This window comes from Hypanus sabinus, chromosome 24 (assembly GCF_030144855.1).
Source record: "Hypanus sabinus isolate sHypSab1 chromosome 24, sHypSab1.hap1, whole genome shotgun sequence".
In the NCBI taxonomy this organism is placed as follows: Eukaryota; Metazoa; Chordata; class Chondrichthyes; order Myliobatiformes; family Dasyatidae; genus Hypanus; species Hypanus sabinus.
In genome coordinates, this window is record NC_082729.1 from 2,775,492 (window position 1) to 2,796,091 (window position 20,600).

The 20,600-nt window shown below is 45.9% G+C and overlaps 1 pseudogene; it reads right to left on the reverse strand.

Moving 5' to 3' along the window:
- Nucleotides 1–545: 545 nt before the first annotated feature.
- The window catches only part of LOC132380410 (counting factor associated protein D-like), a 37,763-nt pseudogene continuing 17,708 nt past the window's right edge, over nucleotides 546–20,600 (reverse strand).

The following is a 20,600-nucleotide window of genomic DNA, read 5'->3' on the forward strand; positions in this document are numbered from 1 at the left end:
GTCCAGCATCCTCATTGACTCTCTACCATCAGGCAGGAGACTCCGATGCATAAAGACTAGAACAGTCAGGATGGGAAACAGTTTCTTCCCTCAGGCCATTAGGCTTCTGAACTCCCTGTCACATCACAAAGTGTCACTGGATAATTTGTACTGTACCATGCAATATTTAATTTATGCACTATACTTTATCTATGCATAATTCATTTGTAGATTTTATCTGTACTTTCCTAAGTTACTGTGTGTTATAATGTGTACTACAGTGCTTTACACTCTGGTCTAGAGAAACGTTGTCTCACTTGACGGTATACATGGGATCTCCTGGGATTTTCACCCACAGTAGTGTCTAGAGTTTACAGAGAAGGGTGTGAAAAACAAAAAACAGCTGGTGAGCAGCAGTCCTGTGGGTGAAAATGCCTTGTTAATGAGAGAGGTGGGGGGGTGGGGGAATGGCCAGACCTGTTCAAGGTGACAGTAACTTAAATAACCATGCAACAGTGATGTGCAGAAGAGCTTCTCTGATCGCACAACACGTTGAAGCTTGAAGTGGATGGGCTACAGCAGCAGAAGACCATGAACATACACTCAGTGGCCACTTTATTAAGTTTCAGGAGGCAACTAATAAAATACATACTGTGTGCATACTTAACGCAAACCTGTTTCCATTAATATAAAAGCTGAATACCTACCGCACTCTGGCTCATAATAAACCCCACTGCTGTAAAATCGAAAGGACTTGTGAGATGCATCAATTCCGACAACCATGGGACCATTTTTAAAGATGGCCAACTTTAAAGCTTCACTGTCTCCTGAAGTACATTCGTATAGCTCTTCACCTTTGCTGTCATCGTGGACTGGTTATAGTGACAGAATCCATTCTAAAAGTAAACGTTAAAAAGCAAAGGAAACTAAATTAGATACAATCTATACTGAGTGAGGAAGTCATCAAAAAGCAGAATCAGAATCAGGTTTATTATCACAAACGTATGTCGTGGAATTTGTTTTGTGGCAGTACACTGCAAAATATAAAATATACTATAAAATATAATAAGAAATATATATTATCACTGGCCACATTATTTGGTATGTTTGTTCATTATGAGCCGTGTCATATGACATGAGCAATCATGATCTTTCTGTGAACACGGTTGTTCTTCGCAATTTTTTTCTGCAGAAGTGGTTTGCCATTATCTTCTTCTGGGCAGTGCCTTTACAAGATGGGTGACCCCAGCCATTATCAATACTCTTCAGAGATTGTCTGCCTGGTGTCAGTGGTCGCATAACCAGGACTTGTGATGTGCACCGGCTGCTCGTACAACCATCAACCCCCTGCTCCCATGGCTTCACGTGACCCTGATCCGGGGGGGGGGGGGGGGCGGAGGTGTTAAACATTGCCCAAAGATGACTGCAGGCCAGCGGAGGGAAGGGAATACCTTACACAGCCACTTTTAGAGATGCATCTCCACCCTGCCACCCATTATTTGGTAGACCTGCTCATTAATGCAAATCTCTAATCAGCCAATCATGCAGCAGCATCTCAATGCATAAAAGCATGCAGACATGGTCATGAGGTTCAGTTGTTGTTTAGACCAAACATGATAATGGGGAAATAATGTGATCTAAGTGACTTTGACCATGGAATGGTTGGTGGTGCCAGATGGGGTGGTTTGAGTATCTCAGGAACTGCTGATCTCTTGGGATTTTCACACGCAACAATTTCTGGAACTTACAGAGAATGGTGCAAAAAGCAAAAAGCATCCAGTGAGTGGCATTTGTGTGGTTGAAAATGCCTCGTTAATGAGAGAGGTCAGACGAGAATAGCCAGACTGGTTCAAGCTGAGAGGAAGGCAACAGTAAGTCAGATAACCACGCGTTGAATCAGAGCATCTGTGAATACACAACACGTCAACATTGAAGTGGATGGGCTACAACAGCAGAAAGTCCACAAACGGATACTTGTTGGCTACGTTGGAAGGAATCTGATAGGAGAGGAGAAAGGGAAAGAGGAGGGGACCCGGGGGAAGGGAAAGGGGAGGGGATCCAGGAGAAAGGGAAAGAGGAGGGGACCCGGGGGAAGGGAAAGGGGAGGGGACCCAGGAGAAAGGGAAAGAGGAGGGGACCCGGGGGAAGGGAAAGGGGAGGGGACCCAGGAGAAAGGGAAAGAGGAGGGGACCCGGGGGAAGGGAAAGGGGAGGGGACCCAGGAGAAAGGGAAAGAGGAGGGGACCCGGGGGAAGGGAAAGGGGAGGGGACCCAGGAGAAAGGGAAAGAGGAGGGGACCCGGGGGAAGGGAAAGGGGAGGGGACCCAGGAGAAAGGGAAAGAGGAGGGGACCCGGGGGAAGGGAAAGGGGAGGGGACCCAGGAGAAAGGGAAAGAGGAGGGGACCCAGGGGAAGGAAAAGAGGAGGGGACCTGCGGGAAGGGAAAGAGGAGGGACCCAGGGGGAAGTCATAGCCGGGTGAGAAGTAAAAGGTCAGAATGGGGAATGGGGTGGGGGGGAAATTGTTTACTAGAAGGAGAAATCGCTATTCATGCCATCAGCTTGGAGGGTACCCAGATGGTGTTTCTCCTCCACCCTGTGGGCGACTTCATCCTGGCACAAGAGGAAGCCATGGACCGACACACGGGACTGGGAATAGGGATGGGAATAAAAATGTTTAACCACCAGGAAGTCCCACTTGTGGCAGATGATGTGGAGGCACTCGACAAGGCGGCACCCCAATTAAGTACTGCAAGAAGAGAGCAAAAGCTAATGAGGTGGTGTTCATGGACCATCCATAAATCTGATGGTAGAGGGGAAGAAGCTGTTCTGAAGATATTGAGGGTGTGTTTCCAGGCGCTTGGAGTCGAATGACTCTGAACCAAGCATGAAACATTCTTAATAACCTAAGTGTTGCCATCTTTAACTTAGAAGTTGAATGCTTTGGATAGTAGTTGCAGTGTTATTCAAGGTCAAACACTACATACACAGTATATTACTTGACAACCATTTCTGCAAATTGTGTCCTCGTGCTTTAGAAATCTAAATAAAGATGTTTCAATTATTCACGTTTAAATGGATGACTGTGTATACAGTGCAACTACTGAGCAGAAACGAACCTGTTAAGGACAGATTCTGTATCAGAATTATTATCACCAACTTCCGCATTCTGACATTAGTTTTGTAAGAGAAAAAAGATATAACATTATTATAACTTACAAAAATTAACAAATAGAACAATGTAGCAGAGTCATCATCACCATTATGTGCCGTGTCATATGATATTGGGGATCACGGTTTTCCCGTGACCATGACTGTCCTTGGCAAATTTTTCTACAGAAGTGGTTTGTCGTTGTTTTCTTCTGAGCAGTGTCTTTACAAGACAGGTGACCCCAGCCGTTATCAATACTCTTCAGAGATGATCTGCCTGGTGTCAGTGGTCACAAAACCAGGACTTGTCTTGTGCACCAGCTGCTCATACAACCATCCACCACCTACTCCCGTGGCTTCATGTGACCCTGATTGGGGGGGGCTAAGCGGGTTGCTACCCCTCGCCCAAGGGTGACCTGCAGGCCACTGGGGGGATGGAGCACTTTCCACCTCCTTTGGCAGAGACATATCTCCACCACACCCCCCCCCACACCCAAACGCCAGTACAGTACAGGCCCTATATAAATTCACTCCACAATCAATCTAATCCTTCCCTCCCACACAGCCCATGACCCTCTATTTCCCTTACATCCATGGAACTATCTGAGAGTCTTTTAAGTATTCCAGTTGCATCAGCATCTACCACCAACTCCGTCAGGGATCTCCAGGCACTCGCCACTCTCTGTAAAAAAACATACCTCTGACACCTCCCAAGTCTTTTCTCCAGTCTTTTCACCTTAAATGGATGCCCACTGCTGTCCCGGGCAAAAGGTGCCGACTGTTCATTCCGTCCGTGCCTCTCGTAATCTTACATACATACATCCATCAAGTTGCCTCTGTCGCTCCAGAGAGAAAAACCCACGCTCGCGCAATCAATCGTCGTCTGACATGCTCTCTAATCCAGGTAGCATCCTGGTGAATCTCCTCTGCACCCTCTCTAATCCAGTCAGCATCCTAGTGAATCTCCTCGGCACCCTCTCTAATCCAGGCAGCATCTTGGTAAATCTCCTCTGCACCCTCTCTAATCCAGGCAGCATCCTGGTGAATCTCCTCTGCACCCTCTCTAATCCAGGCAGCTTCCTGGTGAATCTCCTCTGCACCCTCTCTAATCCAGGCAGCATCCTGGTAAATCTCTGCACCCTCTTAAAGCTTCCACATCCTTCCCATAATGAGGTGACCAGAACTGACCACAGTATTCCAAGTGTGATCCGACCAGGGTTTCATAGAGCTGCAACATTACCTTGTGGCTGAATTCATGCACCCAGCACTCCCAGTGTAAAAAAGCTTAACTCTGATATCACTGCTAGACATTTTTCAATCACCTTAACGTTATTTATTGAGATACCTGGAAACAACCTGGAATAGGCCCAGCCCAGCAACTCCCTGAGTTAGTCTGAGCCTAATCACGGGACAGCTTACAAAGATCAATTCACCTACCAACTGGTACGTTTTGGACTGTGGGAGGAAACCCGAGCACCCGGAGAAAACCCACATAGTCACGGGGAGAACGTACAAACTCCATACAGGCAGCGGCGGGAATTGAACTCAGGTCACTGGTACTGTAAAGCATTGAGCTAACCACTACACTATCTTGCCTCCCCATATTAGTCATTTCCATCCTGGGGAAAAAGTCTCTAGCTATCCACTCGATCTGTGCCTCTTAACATCTTGTACACCTCTATCAAGTCATCTCTCATCCTCCTTCGATCCAGAGAAAAGCCCAGTGCTCACTCACCCTTTCCTCTCTAATCCAGGCAGCATCCTGGTGAAACTCCTCTGCACCCTCTCTAATCCAGGCAGCATCCTGGTAAATCTCCTCTGCACCCTCTCTAATCCAGGCAGCATCCTGGTGAAACTCCTCTGCACCCTCTCTAATCCAGACAGCATCCTGGTGAATCTCCTCTGCACCCTCTCTAATCCAGACAGCATCCTGGTAAAGCTCCTCTGCACCCTCTCTAATCCAGTCAGCATCCTGGTAAATCTCCTCTGCACCTTCTCTAATCCAGACAGCATCCTGGTAAAGCTCCTCTGCACCCTCTCTAATCCAGTCAGCATCCTGGTAAATCTCCCCTGCACCCTCTCTAATCCAGACAGCATCCTGGTAAATCTCCTCTGCACCCTCTCTAATCCAGGCAGCATCCTGGTAAATCTCCTCTGCTCCCTCTCTAATCCAGGCAGCATCCTGGTAAAGCTCCTCTGCACCCTCTCTAATCCAGACAGCATCCTGGTAAATCTCCTCTGCACCCCCTCTAATCCAGACAGCATCCTGGTAAATCTCCCCTGCACCCTCTCTAATCCAGACAGCAGCCTGGTAAATCTCCTCTGCACCCTCTCTAAAACAGGCATCCTCCTGGTAAATCTCCTCTGCACCCTCTCTAATCCAGGCATCCTCCTGGTGAATCTCCTCTGCACCCTCTCTAAAGCTTCCACATCCTTCCTATAATGAGGCAACCGGAATGGAACACAGTTGTGCAAGGAGCAAGAATATTGAGGTGGTGTTCAAGGGCTCATGGGTTGATGGACAGTTGAGGAATCTGATGGGGAAGGTAAGAAGCTATTTCTGAATCATTTAAAAATTACGCGACTATCTGACCTAAAAACAGAAGATGGCCAATCCTATCAGTCCCTCTCTATGTTAAGATTGGTTACCACGACATCACTTTCCTACAAGATTCCCCCTACCCCCGATTCCTTATCAACAGATGGTGGTCCATGGGTCAGTCGTCATTAGGGGATTAGAAGTGGACAACTTCAGTTGCTTTAAATTCAAAGATACAAAATACATTCATTATCAAAGTAGTGTTGGCCTCTGTTAGTCTCGATAGACCATGGATTTGCACCTTGGAAAGTTTCCAGGGCGCAAGCCTGGGCAGGGTTTTTTTAATGGAAGACCGGCAGTTGCCCAAGCTGCAAGTCTCCCCTCTCCACGCCACCGATGTTGTCCAAGAGAAGGGCATTAGGACCCATACAACTTGGCACCGGTGTCATCGCAGAGCAGTGTGTGGCTAAGTGCCTTGCTCAAGGACACACACGCAAGCTCCAGCCAAGGCTCGAACTAGCGACTTTCAGATAACTAGATGAACGCCTTAACCACTTATCAAAGTATGTACGCATTGTACAACCCTGACATTCGTCATCTTCAGACAGCCACAAAACAAAGACATGCGGGTTGGTGGATTAACTGGCCACTGTTAATTACCTCTAGTGCAGGCATGTGGCATAGGAGAGTTGGTGAAGATAAAAAGATGCAGATTCAAAGTATTTTCATTATCAAGCCTGAGATTTGTCTTCCCACAGACAGCCACAAAACAAAGAAACACCATGGAACCCTTTCAAAGAAAAACACCACACTACCATCATGCAAAAAGAATAAATCACACAAACAACAACAAAGAACACCGTAAACACAGAATATGAAAGACAAATTCAGATGAGTCCAGGCAAATTCAGTTCAGCTCAGTGTTCATCATCTGCAGGCCGCTCCGATTCAAAATCACCCAAAATAGCAACAAAGGGAGTGACCAGAAAGCAGAAACACATCACAACGTGAACGACAGAGCCCAGTCCACAAACCACATCGATTAAACCCCGCCCAAGACCCAGAACTCCTGACAGGGGAGAGAGAGAGAGAGAGAGGAAGGGGTGAGAGGGGGGAGAGGGAGAGAGAAAGAGAAAGAAAGGAATGGAAGAGTGGGAAGGGGGAGGGAGAGGGAGTATATGAGACATGAGACAATTCCTTGGCATTACCATACCACAGGATCTGACCTGGGGCCATCATGCAGAAGGGACAAAAGAGCCTCTACTTTCTTAGAAACCTGTAACAAACGTACCAACCTGCCCCAGGTATGGACCATAAGACTCTGCACCTGCAGTACCACTGCATTTCATGTTCCACTCGAACGCTTTCAACGCCAACCCTCCGTCGCAGTCCTGGTTTCCAAAGCCCCGGGTGCAATCGATCAACATTTGCAGCGAGAGAGAGATCAACTTTTCAGTCTGGAATGAAAATGGGAAGAAATTCATGCCTCACAGATTCTACTGGGACCTCTGACTCTCAAAAGCCACATTCTTTCATTTTCCTTTTAACGTGAGAGAAACACGGACCATCAACTGAAACAAAGTCAAATTGTTCACCACTCGCCAGTCCTGGTCACCTACCTACCGCAAAGCTACCAACAAGATCGAAAAAGTATGGAGAAAATTTACTAGGAAGTTGCCGGGACTTGAGAAACTGAGTTATAGGGTAAGGTTGAACAGGTAGGACTTTATTTCCCAGAGCGTAGGTGAATGATGGGAGATTTGATAGAGGTATACAAAATTATGAGGGGTAATAATAGGGTAAATGTAAGTAGGCTTTTCCCACTGAGATTGAGTGAGACTACAACCAGAGGTCATAGGTTCAGGGTGAAAGATGGAATATTTAAGGAAAATATGAAGGGGAACTTCTTAACTCAGAGGATGGTGAGAGTGGAACGAGTTTGCAGCACAAGTGGTGGATAATGGTTTGACTTCAACATTTAAGAGAAATTTGGATAGGTACATGGATGGGAGGGGTATGGTGCAGGTCGATGGGACTAAACAGCATTATAGTTTAGCATGGACTAGATGGGCCCAAGGGCCTGTTTCAGTGCTGTAGTGCTCTGTGACTCTATTGAACCAGGAAGAAGTTAACTGTTTCAGCTATGCTGGCTACGTGTTCTACTTCTCCACAGGCAAGCAAATGATCTAGGAATAGAGGGACGTCCATTTAGAACAGAGATGAGGCAGAATTTTTTTAGCCAGTGAGGTGGCGAATCCATGGAATTCTTTGCCACAGAAGGCAGTGGAGGCCAAGTCATCCGGTATCTTCAAGACAGAGGTTGGTTAGTCAGGGCATGAAGAGATACGGGGAGAAGGGAGGAGTATGGGGCTGAGAAGAAACATTGATCAGCCACGATGAAATTGCGGAGCCAACTTGATGGGCCAAATGGCTTAATTCTGCTCCTATATCTTATGGTCTTACGGATGGTTTCATTAAATAAATGCAGCCATTGACTGGTTATGCTGGCAAGTGGCATTGTGGCATCTGCACTGGACTTCGAGGCGAGTGGTCCCGGGTTTGAATCCGGCCGGCTCCTTGCACGCTCTCCATCCGCACTGGGTTGAGCATCGAGCTAGCAACTCGGGCTCGTAAAAAAACAGACAAATGCTGAAGAATCGGCAAGGTTGCCGCCTGGTGCCTCACAAAGAGCGAAGAGGTTCAACAAATTGAACGGTTAGGTCTTTTTGATCCATCTCTGCTCCTTCAGCACTGAGTAGAGAAGAAATTCCTTCCCCTGGGGAGTGCTGGATCTCTGTACATCTCCCTTGAGGGGTGGGAGGTAGTCAGCCGAATCTTCCATGTTCCCATGTGAGCTTTCTTTGTCCTACTGAGCAGTTTCAACATCAGATTTGAAGTTTCCTTTTATCTGTTTGGTTTCTGTGGCTACACTTGTGATTACAACAGGAGAAAGGCACTGTTTAAAGTTTCAAAGGCTTTTATTCTCTCCTGCCGCGTTGATGCCTGTGTAGTGGTTACAAGAAAACCACTGAGGGACTGAGTACTGGAGTTGACAGCGTCTGACGCACTTCCAAAATAACTGAGTTCCAAGTCAAGAAAAGTACGTTTGATTCCCGATTACAAAACCATCAAAGACGAACGATCTTCTAGTGATAAGCTAACAAAACCAAAATTGGTGATATGGTGAAATCAAGGGATTAAGTGTTCTGATTAGCATAAATAAGTGAAGTTAGCGGTCATCAAAAAATATCGCCCTGTGGCTCACCCCCCCCCAACTACGTTAAACCAACTACGTGAAAGTGTGAAAACATAACTTCACTCATTTGCTTCTACCCCCAAACGTGACAGATTATCCACAATAAATGCGCATCACAAAATACAGACAGACAGAAAATAGATTCCGGCTCCTACAACCTGTTTTATCAGACTTTATGGAATACTTCAGCACAGCACGGGCTCTTCAGCCCATAATGTTGTGCCAACCTTTTAACCTATGCTAAAATGAGTCCCTTCCCTCCTACTTATCCTTCCATTTTGCCTTCATCCATGTGCCTGCCTTAGAGTTTCTTAAATGCCCCTAATGTACTTGCCTCTACCACCGCCCCTGAGAGGGTACACCATGCACCCACCACCCTGTGTAAAAAACCCACTTCTGACATCCCTCCAAACTCCTTACCACTGTGCCCCCTTGTATTAGACATTTCCACTCTGGGAAAAATCCACTCGACTCAGGCTGTTCACTCGATCTATGCCTCTCATAGAGTCAAAGTCATAGAAAAGTACAGCACAGAAACAGGCCCTTCAGCCCATCTAGTCCATGCCAAAACCATTTAAACTTCCTACTCCCATCGACCTGCACCAGGACCAGAGCCCTCCATACCCCTACCGTCCATGTACCTATCCAAACTTGTTTTAAATGCTGAAATCGAACTCGCGTGCGCCACCCATTCCACATTCTTAACACCCTCATGTTCCCCTTAAATGTATCATCTTTCACCCTTAACCCATGTCCTCTAGTTGTCATCCCACCCAACATCAGTGGAAAAGCTTGCTTATCATCTTGTACATCGCTTATATGTAGTTTCTCAGAAACATTCTTGCATGTCTTTATTTTTCCTGTAAATACCTGCAAGAAAATGAATCTCAAGGTACTAGACAGTAATATGTATGTACTTTGATAAATTTACTTTCAACATTATTTGGAAAAAATAAGCAGATGTGGACACTCTAGAATTGGGAGCTTCATAGACCACAGAGTTTGAGATGTTCCCTTGTCTTTTCCTGGGTACCATTTGGGATCTGTCTCTCTTTATACATCGCCCTTCCCATAAGCTGTTGTATTTCCTGCTTACACAGCTCACCTTAAGAAAGAGGGCACTTTCCAATGCACCTGTTGCTCCAAAACTGCAGCAAGAGCCACACACGGCCTGGTCTTTCACAGGCGTCAGTGCTCCTGAGGGACGCACGCCATTCAGAATTATCAATTGTACACACAGCACCATCAAACACATCTAAAGTTCTTTGATAGGTTGACAAGTGAACTTCTCTGGCACAGAGTCTTCACAGGGCTTACGGTTTCAGAAGGATCATTACGATTAATCCTATTTTAGTTGTCTTTCACTATGTATATTTCTATAAAATTAAACATTCCAACACTGCATTTACTAGTAAGTGAAGATTGATCTTTGCAACAAATGACTAGGAATCAAATCAAATCTCCTTAGACTTTGCATCAGGTATTTTGTTCTCTGTAACCACATAATCTAAAGGTAAGAATCCACTGCTTTGTGCTCTAACCCCATCCACGAGTGTGCAGATGACGCCACAGTAGTGGGCCATATATTACTGGAGTATAAAGTTGCATTGTTTGCTGTGTAACCAAAACTATGTAGTCAGCTTTGTGTTTGCTATGTATGTATCCAATTTAGTAGGAGTAAAACGGACTGCTTGAACTGCTTCCATCTGGTAGGCGCTTCAGATCCCTCCAGACTAAGACTAATAGGCACTGGAGAAGTTTTTTCCCTACTGCGCTCACTTTGCTGAACAGTTAACTGCCGGTTAACTGTCGGCTAACTATTACTTGGATTGCACTACTTGTATGTATAATCTATATTTTCATTTATATTTATCATTATTATTGTTATGAGCAGAGAGACAACATCTGCCGGAAGTAAATTCCTTGTATGTGTACAGGTACTTGGCGATTAAAGTCTGATTCTGATTCTGAATGAACTCTCTGTATTGTCTCTGTACTATTGAACACATCAGTAACTTAAGAATGTAGCCAAATAAGAAGTTAATGGTGTGTTAATGACAGGCTAGCCAAGAGATAACTGTGGCCAGGGATGAGGTAACACGTGGCCCAAAAAGTAGATTAGAACATGATTAAATTAATGGGTAGAAACAATAGTGGGAAGTCGGAGCTGATGTACTGGAGATACGCAACTGGATATTCTAATACAACTAAACCAGGAGGTTGCTATAAAAAATGCTATTCACAAGGATCGGTGGGCAATCAGTGACTAGCTCAATGACTGTCTCAGCTTTGATTTGCAAATTAAAGTTTAACACTTCTTGAAGAACCTTCTGCGTCTCCTGGTCTGGTCGTTTGTGGGGCACAAGAAACCAGGACAATATCAAACAACGGTGAGTCCGAGTACAGAAAGGAGATGGAGAGCTTACTGAATGTTGTTATGACAACCTTCCCCTCAATGTCAACAAGCAAGCAAGTCATTGAATTCTGGGGGGTGGGGGGTTCACACGTTCCTGTCTACATCAACTGTGTAGAGGCTGAGGGGGTTGGGAGCTCCAAGCTCCTACATGTGAACGTCAATATCACCAACAGCCCATTCTGGCCCAACCATGTTGATGTCACGGCTGAAAAAGCTCACCAACACCTCTACCACCTCAGGAAGCTAAAGAAATTTGGCAAGTCCTTGTGAATTCTTAACAAATTTTATTGATACACCATATTCATCATTCTGTCTTGATTATGTAATGGCTTGGTATGGCAACTGCTCTGCCAATGTTCACAAGAAACTGCAGAGAGTTGTGGACACGGATTCTCACTGCCTCGGTAAAGCAGCCAGCACAATCGAAGAACATTCTCTCATCTCCCCTCTCCCATCGGGCAGAAGATCCAAAAGGCTGAGAGAGAATGTCCCACCAGGCTTGAGGGCAGCTTCTGTCCCGGTGTTGTCAGACTCTTGAATGGTTTGTATGGCAAGACAGACTCTTGCCCTCACAATCTACCTCATGATTGTTTGCCCGCACACTGCACTCCATCAGCAGCTTTTACACTTTATTCTGCATCATTACTGCTTTTACTTGTTCTGTCCGAACGTACTGTGTAACGAGTTAATCTGTATAAATAGTATCCAAGGTGTTGATCGAGCCAAAGATGCACTCATTGACCTTAGGACAAAAAACCCTACTACAATTGGAGTTTACCTCAAAAAGCCTTGGAGGATTCTGGTGTTCCTTGAGGGAAGCCGATCCTTGGCTTGTAAAGTGAGATATAGAGAAGCTTTAATTCCCTATGCAACAATAAATCTTTGCAAATCAGGATTTTCAACACTTTTAACCATTAGAACAAAAATCAAAATCGACTGCATGTCCAACATGACAGGTGTGTTGCTTTATCAAAGACCAATCCACAATTTAATGTTTTTATTTGGGCAAGGCAACAGCATCCTTCACAAAAAAGTAAAAGTTAATTTTAATTTGCCTGTAGTTTAAATGTATAGTCTTGTTATTTAATGTGTTAATAAAGGAACATATATATTATTATATCACAAATTTGATTTTAAAAATATTTTGATAAATATTTCAATGTATTTGAGTTCTTTCATAATTCTACATATTTTAGTTTATATACTCAAATACATTATCCTGAGGAGGGGTCATTAGGCTTCTCCGGACTGCCAAAGATTCCATGGCATAAAAGGGGTTAAAAACCCTCCTGATTTAAAGGAATAAAAAGTGTCAGATGGATCCCCACTTCGCCAGTCCTTTGACTGGCCACTTGAGATGTGAGGGAGGTGAGTACTGCAGCATTGAGAGAAATTCATTTTCCTCAGGGGAACAGAGAGCGGAGTCAATCTGGCCCGTCGCCTCGACTCAGCCCCTGCACTGCCCCTTGCCTGTAATAACCTGTGGGGGAGACACAGTCCAACCTCTCTGGCTTCCGTATCCCCCAGCCAGGCAGGGAGGTGCAGAGAACATGCAATACTCGGCTCAAGGAAAGTTTCTATCCCACCAAACTTCAAACTAAATTTATTATCACATGCACAACTCTGAGATTCGGACTCCTGTGGGCATACTCAGTAAATCCGCAGAATTACAACTGTAATAGAAGACCACATCAACTAGGGTGTTCAACCAGTGTGCAAAAGACAACAAACTGTGCAAATACAAAAATAAATAAATAAAAATAATTAATAAATAAGCAGAAACTATCGAGAGCATCAGATGAAGGGTCCTTGGAAGTAAGACCATAGGTTGTGGGAACGTTTCAGTGATGGGACAAGTGAAATTCAGTGAAATTATCTCATTTGGTTCAAGAGCCTGATGATTGAGGGGTAATAACTGTTCCTGATCCTGGTGGTGTGGGTCCTGAGGCTCCTGTACCTCCTTCCCGATGGAATCAGTTCAGAGTTGAGGTTATCCTCACTGGTTCAAGAGCCTGATGGCTGAGAGGTAATAACTGTTCCTGATCCTGGTGGTGTGAGTCCTGAGGCTCCTGTACCTCCTTCCCGATGGAATCAGTTCAGAGTTGAGGTTATCCTCACTGGTTCAAGAGCCTGATGGCTGAGAGGTAATAACTGTTCCTGAACCTAGTGGTGTGGGACCTGAGGCTCCTGTACCTCCTTCCCGATGGAATCAGTTCAGAGTTAAGCCTTAGGTTCCTCACCACCAGATTCAGGAAGTTATTGCCCTTCAACCATCAGACTGGACAACTTCACTCACCTCAACACTCAACTGATTCCACAACCGAAGGACTCACTTCGAAGGATTCTACAACTCAGGCTCTCAGGATTATTTTTTTGTCCAATTTGCACATTAGTAGCTTGTCAATATTTGTTTAAATATGTTTTTCATTAATTCTATTTCTTTGCTTTCCTGTAAATGCCTGCAAGAAAATCAATCTCACAGGTTGTAATGGTGACATATACATACTTAAATCATCAATTTTCACGGTTGTGTAGTGGTTTGTGTGACGCTATTGCAGCGCGGTGTGTCGGTGCTCTGAGTTCAATTCTGCCACTGGCTGTCAGGACTTACCTCCCTGTGAACACGTGGCTGTCCGTCAGTAGGTAATTAGATGCAGATTAGTGCAGATCTTCGTTAATTTTAGATCTTAGTCAGAATTGGTTAATTAGGTAGATCTGTACTACAGACTCAAAAAGATGGATATGGGGATTATTCAGGGAATTGAGCACCAGAGGTGGGATATTATGACACAGGTGTATTTATATGACATTACAGGTGTATATTATGACATTGGTGAGGCCACTCTTGGAGTAGTGTGTAGAGTTTAGGTTGGGATAGTATGATGCGGGTGTATAAAACATTGGTGAGTTCACACTGGGAGTGTTGTGTACAGTCTGGTCATCCTGTTAATAGGAAAGCTGTGGTTACACTGGAAAGAGTACAGAGAAGATTTATGAGGATGCTACGAGGACTAGAAGGCCTGACTTTGATGCACCATCGATAACTCACTCTGAGACGTAAAGGCGCGATGTCGGCTTTTATTGACTGGAAGAAGGAACAAGCAGTGAGTGACCACCATACTACATCCTGGAGACTGAGAGGCCGGGCTCCGGCCTCAATCACCTTTATACCGGGGTCAGTGGGAGGAGCCACTGGAGCAGTCAGCATATACCAGACAGGTATATGTAGTTCACCACAGACTTATTCCTTGGAATGTTGGGGATTGGGAGGCGATCTCATTGAAGTGTTTAATGAAGGCATTGCTAAGGTGGATGGTGACAGATTTTTTTCCCCTCCAGGGTAGGGAAGCATGAGAAGCAGGCATAGCTTTCGAGCAGAAGCTTCTATTCTGGGGTTCACGGACCGCTTGGTTAATAGTGGGGGTCCGTGGCATAAAAGAGGTTGGGAACCCCTGCTATGGAGTGAAAGAGGAAAGGTTTACAAGGGACCTGAGAGACAAATTCCTCACACAGAGGGTGGAGCATAAATGCAATGAGCTGCAAAAGGAAGTGCTTGGAAGGTCACATGAAGGGGCAATTTATCGTTTTTTACTGCACGCTATGCCTCTGACATTTAGGGCAGCAGTGAAGGTCCTCCATCTCTGGCGGTGTCCAGGGCTTCCTTCATCGTGTCAGTAGCTTTCTCACAGCTTTCACTATGTTTTCACAGTCGCTAGTCATGCAAGACTCAGGAATACAGTCACAGTCAGACGTAGAAGGATTCTTTATTGCTGTTTCTGTAACAATTTTGTTTTACCAGTCAGGGTTGTCAGCCCTGAGCTGAACCCCTGAACCTGGAGGAGCAGTGGCCTCTACCCTTTGACCTGTTTGGCATGGGTGACCTCACCAAGAACCAAAGCATAAAGCCCTGACTCCAGACAACACAGCTCTCCGGGTCACTGAGGCACACAAGCCTCCAAACCCAACAACGAGGTTGTGGTCCTCTTGAGGATGGAGAGGCCATGCTTGGAGGGATATGGGCCAGAGCTGGAAGTTTACTTTAGCTGGGTGGGAACTGTGGTTAGCATGGAATGGTTGGGCCGAATGGCCTGTTCTATACTGCTCTGTGACTCTAAAGGAGATGCTGAACCACAGGATGCCTGGCCAGGGAGTTTCAACCTGTATTAATATGTCTCCTTTCCTGAGTAACATACCATATAACCTCCAATCCAGGCTGGCTGCGAGAATCACGGACTTGTAACGCTCCTTGGGGAAAGGCTGTCCATGATTGGGGTATAATCATTTAAGCCTTCCTCTCATGGCCACCATAAATCCCCGGGTCCAGATGGTCTGCATCCGAGGGTTCTGAAAGAGGTGGCTCAGGAAATTGCGGATGCATTGGTAATCATTTTCCAATGTTCCTTAGATTCAGGATCAGTTCCTGAAGATTGGAGAGTGGCTAATGTTGTCCCACTTTTCAAGAAGGGAGGGAAGGAGAAAACGGAGAACTATCGCCCTGTTAGCCTAACGTCAGTCGTGGGGAAGATACTTGAGTCCATTATTAAGGATGAAATAGTGGCATATCTTGATGGCAGTAATAGGATTAGGCCGAGCCAGCATGGATTTACCAAGGGCAATTCATGCTTGACTAATCTGTTGGAGTTTTTTGAGGGTGTAACAAGGATGTTAGATGAGGGTAAGCCAGTGGATGTTGTGTACCTAGATTTTCAGAAGGCATTCGATAAGGTGCCACATAGGAGATTGGTGAGTAAAATCAGAGCTCATGGCATTGGGGGCAGGGTTTCAACATGGATAGAGAACTGTTTGGCAGATAGAAAGCAAAGGGTAGCAGAGAATGGGTGTTTCTCAGACTGGCTGGAGGTGACTAGTGGGGTACCACAGGGCTCTGTATTGGGACCACAGCTCTTTACGATTTATGTCAGCGATTTAGATGAGGGCATTGAAAACTATATCAGCAAGTTTGCTGACGATACTAAACTGGGTGGCAGTGTGACATGCGAAGAGGACGTTAGGAGAATACAGGGAGACTTGGATAGGCTGGGTGAGTGGGCAGATACTTGGCAGATGTCATTCAATGTAAATAAATGTGGTTATCCACTTTGGAAGCAGGAACAAGAGGGCAGAGTACTGTCTGAACGGTGTAGAGTTAGGTAAGGGAGAAATGCAAAGAGACCTAGGAGTCCTAGTTCATCAGTCAATGAAGGTGAATGAGCAAGTGCAACAGGCATTGAAGAGGGCAAATGGAATGTTGGCCTTTATTACAAGGGGAATTGAGTACAAGAGCAAGGATGTCCTTTTGCATTTGTACAGGGCCCTGGTGAGACCACACCTGGAATATTGTGTACAGTTTTGGTCTCCAGGTTTAAGGAAGGACATTCTGGCAATTGAGGAAGTGCAGCGTAGATTCACTAGGTTGATTCCTGGGATGGCAGGGCTGTCTTACGCAGAGAGATTGGAGAGATTGGGCTTGTACACACTGGAATTGAGGAGATTGAGAGGGGATCTGATTGAAACGTTTAAGATAATTAAAGGATTTGATAGGATTAAGGCAGGAAATATGTTCCAGATGTTGGGAGAGTCCAGTACCAGAGGGCATGGATTGAGAATAAGAGGTCAGTTATTTAAAACAGAGTTGAGGAAGAGCTTCGTCTCCCAGAGAGTAGTGGAGGTGTGGAATGCACTGCCTCAGAAGACGGTGGAGGCCAATTCTCTGGATGCTTTCAAGAAGGAGCTAGATAGATATCTGATGGATAGGGGAATCGAGGGATATGGGGACAAGGCAGGGACTGGGTATTGATAGTGAATGATCAGCCATGATCTCAGAATGGCGGTGCAGACTCGAGGGGCCGAATGGTCTACTTCTGCACCTATTGTCTATTGTCACTGTCCAGTCAGGGAGATAGTTAACCTGCATCTTATAGGACTGGTTTGCCCGATTCTTTGAATGGACGTACCTCCAAAAACATTCCAAGGTAAAACAGATTATTATTTTTATTTAGAGATACAGGATGGTAACCGGCCCATGCTGCCCAATCACACCCGTGTGACCAAAGGGTTTCTAAGGCTTCAAATTCCACGTTACCTCATGTTGTGAATGAAGGCAGTCCTTCTAGACTCGTGCTCCACGTCTCCTTCGGCGTACTCCCTCCTAAACCTCTCCTAGGAATGCTGGAAGAAGCAATGAGCCCTGTCTTCTTTGTCGATGCTGACCAAGTCCTCGATGGGTTGGCCAGGATTCCGTGTTCCACCCCTCGACCAGAGAAACCCTCACAATGCAAACCTGGAAAGGACAGAGGAGATACAAAGAATGTCCAACGTTGTCAAAACACCCACAGAACGTGTGCAGAAAATGGCATGACCTCTGATCACTTAAATTAAGCTTTAATAACCAGAATCAGATTAAGTTTAATATCACTGGCACACATTGTGAAATTTGTTGTTATGTGTCAGTAGTACCTTGCATTACAGAATAATAGAGAAAAAAAAACAGAATTACAGTACGCCAGACTGAGACCTAGTTCCTCCTGTGCCTCAATTGTGCAGCAAGCTTTTTCCAATCGGAACTGTCACCGACTGCAGGTTTGGCATCACACCAATTCCAACCAACTCTCCACAGAACATCTTGGAAGGTTCTGCACCGTATCTTCGTAGGTCTTCCGTGTCTCCTTTGCCATCTGACGGAATCCAGCACATTAGCGATTTGGAGGGTCTTTTGGGTTGGTGGGCGCAAGATGTGGCCCACTAGATGCCACCTAGTACACTGCGGATGCTGGGGTCAAAGCGACACGCACAACACGCTGGAGGAACTCAGCAGGTTGGGCAGCATCCGTGGAAACGGGCAGTCAACGTTTCAGGCCGAGACCCTTCCACCTACGTTCCCTCACAATCTCCTGCTGTTTCCTTGGCGATTGTTGATTTTACGAGCCTGAGTTACTAGCCCAACACTCACCTTCCTCCTTTCTCAGCAGCATTTTACAGAGCTAAATTAAATAAGCAGTGCCAAAATAGAAATAAAAAAGGTAGTCCTTCTAGACTTGTGCTCCACGTCACCTTCGGCTACAGCGGCAAAAGACCATGAGCACAGACCAGTGGCCAGTTTAGTAGGTAGAGGTTCCTATTGAAGGGCTACTGAGGGTATAATCATTGGAAAGGCACTGACAGGAAAGCAGCTGTCTGCACTGTGCGCACGGTTGTGCAGTGTCTCTCGATTCCGAGTGATGGCGGCAGACGACTCTGCTGGGTTTACCTCCAACAGCATCACAACGTACCTGGCCTGGGTGAGATCACCACACCACACTCCAATGAACAGACAGCTTGCTCTCTGCCAACACTGAAATATTATGTGTGAAATCATGGGGTCACGTAAATAGGAAGGATTTGAAGTCGGTTCCGGTTGATTGAGACATATCGGGACCAGTACGTTTTGGGCAAATTAAGCGGCTGCTCCAGTTAGCTGAAGTTTCATGGAAATAGTTAAAAAGTATAAAAAAGACAAACTGCTGTTTAACTGAGTAACAAATTATGCCGCAGTCCCAGTTCAGTGCAGAGCTGAGTGAACGTCACAGAGCTGAACCGGCCTGTCCATGGCCTCCGGCCCTGAAACCCTGACCTTTTCAATCTGGCCCGGCACTTAAATCGTCAGCCAACCAGTTTTGTTGCTTCGATACGCTCTGGGCCCTGGACCCCACCCCTTCAATTCGACCTGGACTCGACCTTTACAGTTCATCATGACACAGCGCCCAAAACAATTTTGGATTTTGGAATTTCAGATAAGTAGTACTCAACCTGTCCTAACTAGAGGCATTGATGTGATGAAATGATCTCTGTAGAAGGCACGCACATCTGAGTTTCTCACTGTATTTGAGACAATAATTAACCAATTTACTGATGCCCTTGATTATCAGCTGTAGAATTTACCTGCAGGTAGCTTGAAGACACTTGGGCCCACTTCAAAGTGGACAGTGTGATAATGGACTTGGTACTTGTCATAATGTGTTCTGAGCAGGGTGTTAAATCCCTTCATTTCATCGGGATGGGGCCTGGCTTGAATCGGTGATCCATATGGTGTACTCGTTTTTCTTTGTGTTCACAAAGGTAATATCCTGCCACACGGTGCAGTGCCGACCTTCATAATCCTCTTCCTTCAGAATCTAAATAGAGAAAAGACACAAGAAAGTCTGCAAATGCTGGAAAGCCAAAGCAACACATACACAAAACGCAGGAGGAAGTCAGTCTGTGGAAAATCAATCAAATCAAGTTTAATTATCACTCAGACTGCACATGGAGTCAGTGCTCCTCTGGGGCCAAGGTGCAAAACATACTTTCAAAATAGAGGGAAAACACCACACACACGCACGCGTCGGTACACAAGAAAACACAGGTACAGTCCCAGTCCGAGTGACCTGCAAATTGATCCAGCCTGTCATTCTGCCAGTCGAACACTGGAGGGCAGCACTTATAGTCGACGTTTCGGGCAGAGACCCTTCTCAGGACTGGAACGGGAGGGGGAAGATACCAGAAGTTTTTTTCGGGGGAGGAGGGAAAAGGTATACAAGCTAGAAGGTGATAGGTGAACCCATGTGGGTGGGGAGGGCAGATGAAGTTAGAAGCTGGGAGCTGAAGGGTGAAAGAGGTAAAGGACTGGAGAGGAAGGAATCTGACAGGAGAGGAGAGTGGACCATGGGGGAAAGGGAAGGAGGAGGGAAACGGGGGGGGGGGGGGAGGTGTGGGGAGAGGTGATAGGCAGGTGAGAAGAGTTAAGAGGGGTGCCAGAATATAGAAATGACACAACAGGTGATTCAAAGTTAGAGTCTGCTAAGTTCTGTCACCAAACTCAAAGTCCGAATTTACCCATGACTCGGGCCGGGGCACTGTCCGGAAGGCGAGAAGCCTGGGGATTGAGTGTGGGGGAGGCTGGGAGGGTATCAGAGACCAGACGGGGATTGGAGTTGGCAGTGTGAGGGCCAGCACCAGACAAATGGCACAGGGGAAGGGAATAGGGCAGGAAATAGGGTGTCTGGTGGGTGGGAAGAGAGCTGGAGTGGGATGTCAGGAGTGGTGGAGGGGGATAAGGGGCACGGTTCAAGGATGGGGTATTTATAGAAATAAGGTCCTAGAATTTGGCAAACCTGCTGGTCCAGCACCGTCCAGCGACCACTGGGCAGGGGGTACTTGAGTATTTGTGTATTTAAATGTTTTCACTTCTTCACAGGACTAACTTCAACCTTTCAGAAAACAATTCCACACCTGTCTTTTAATCCAAA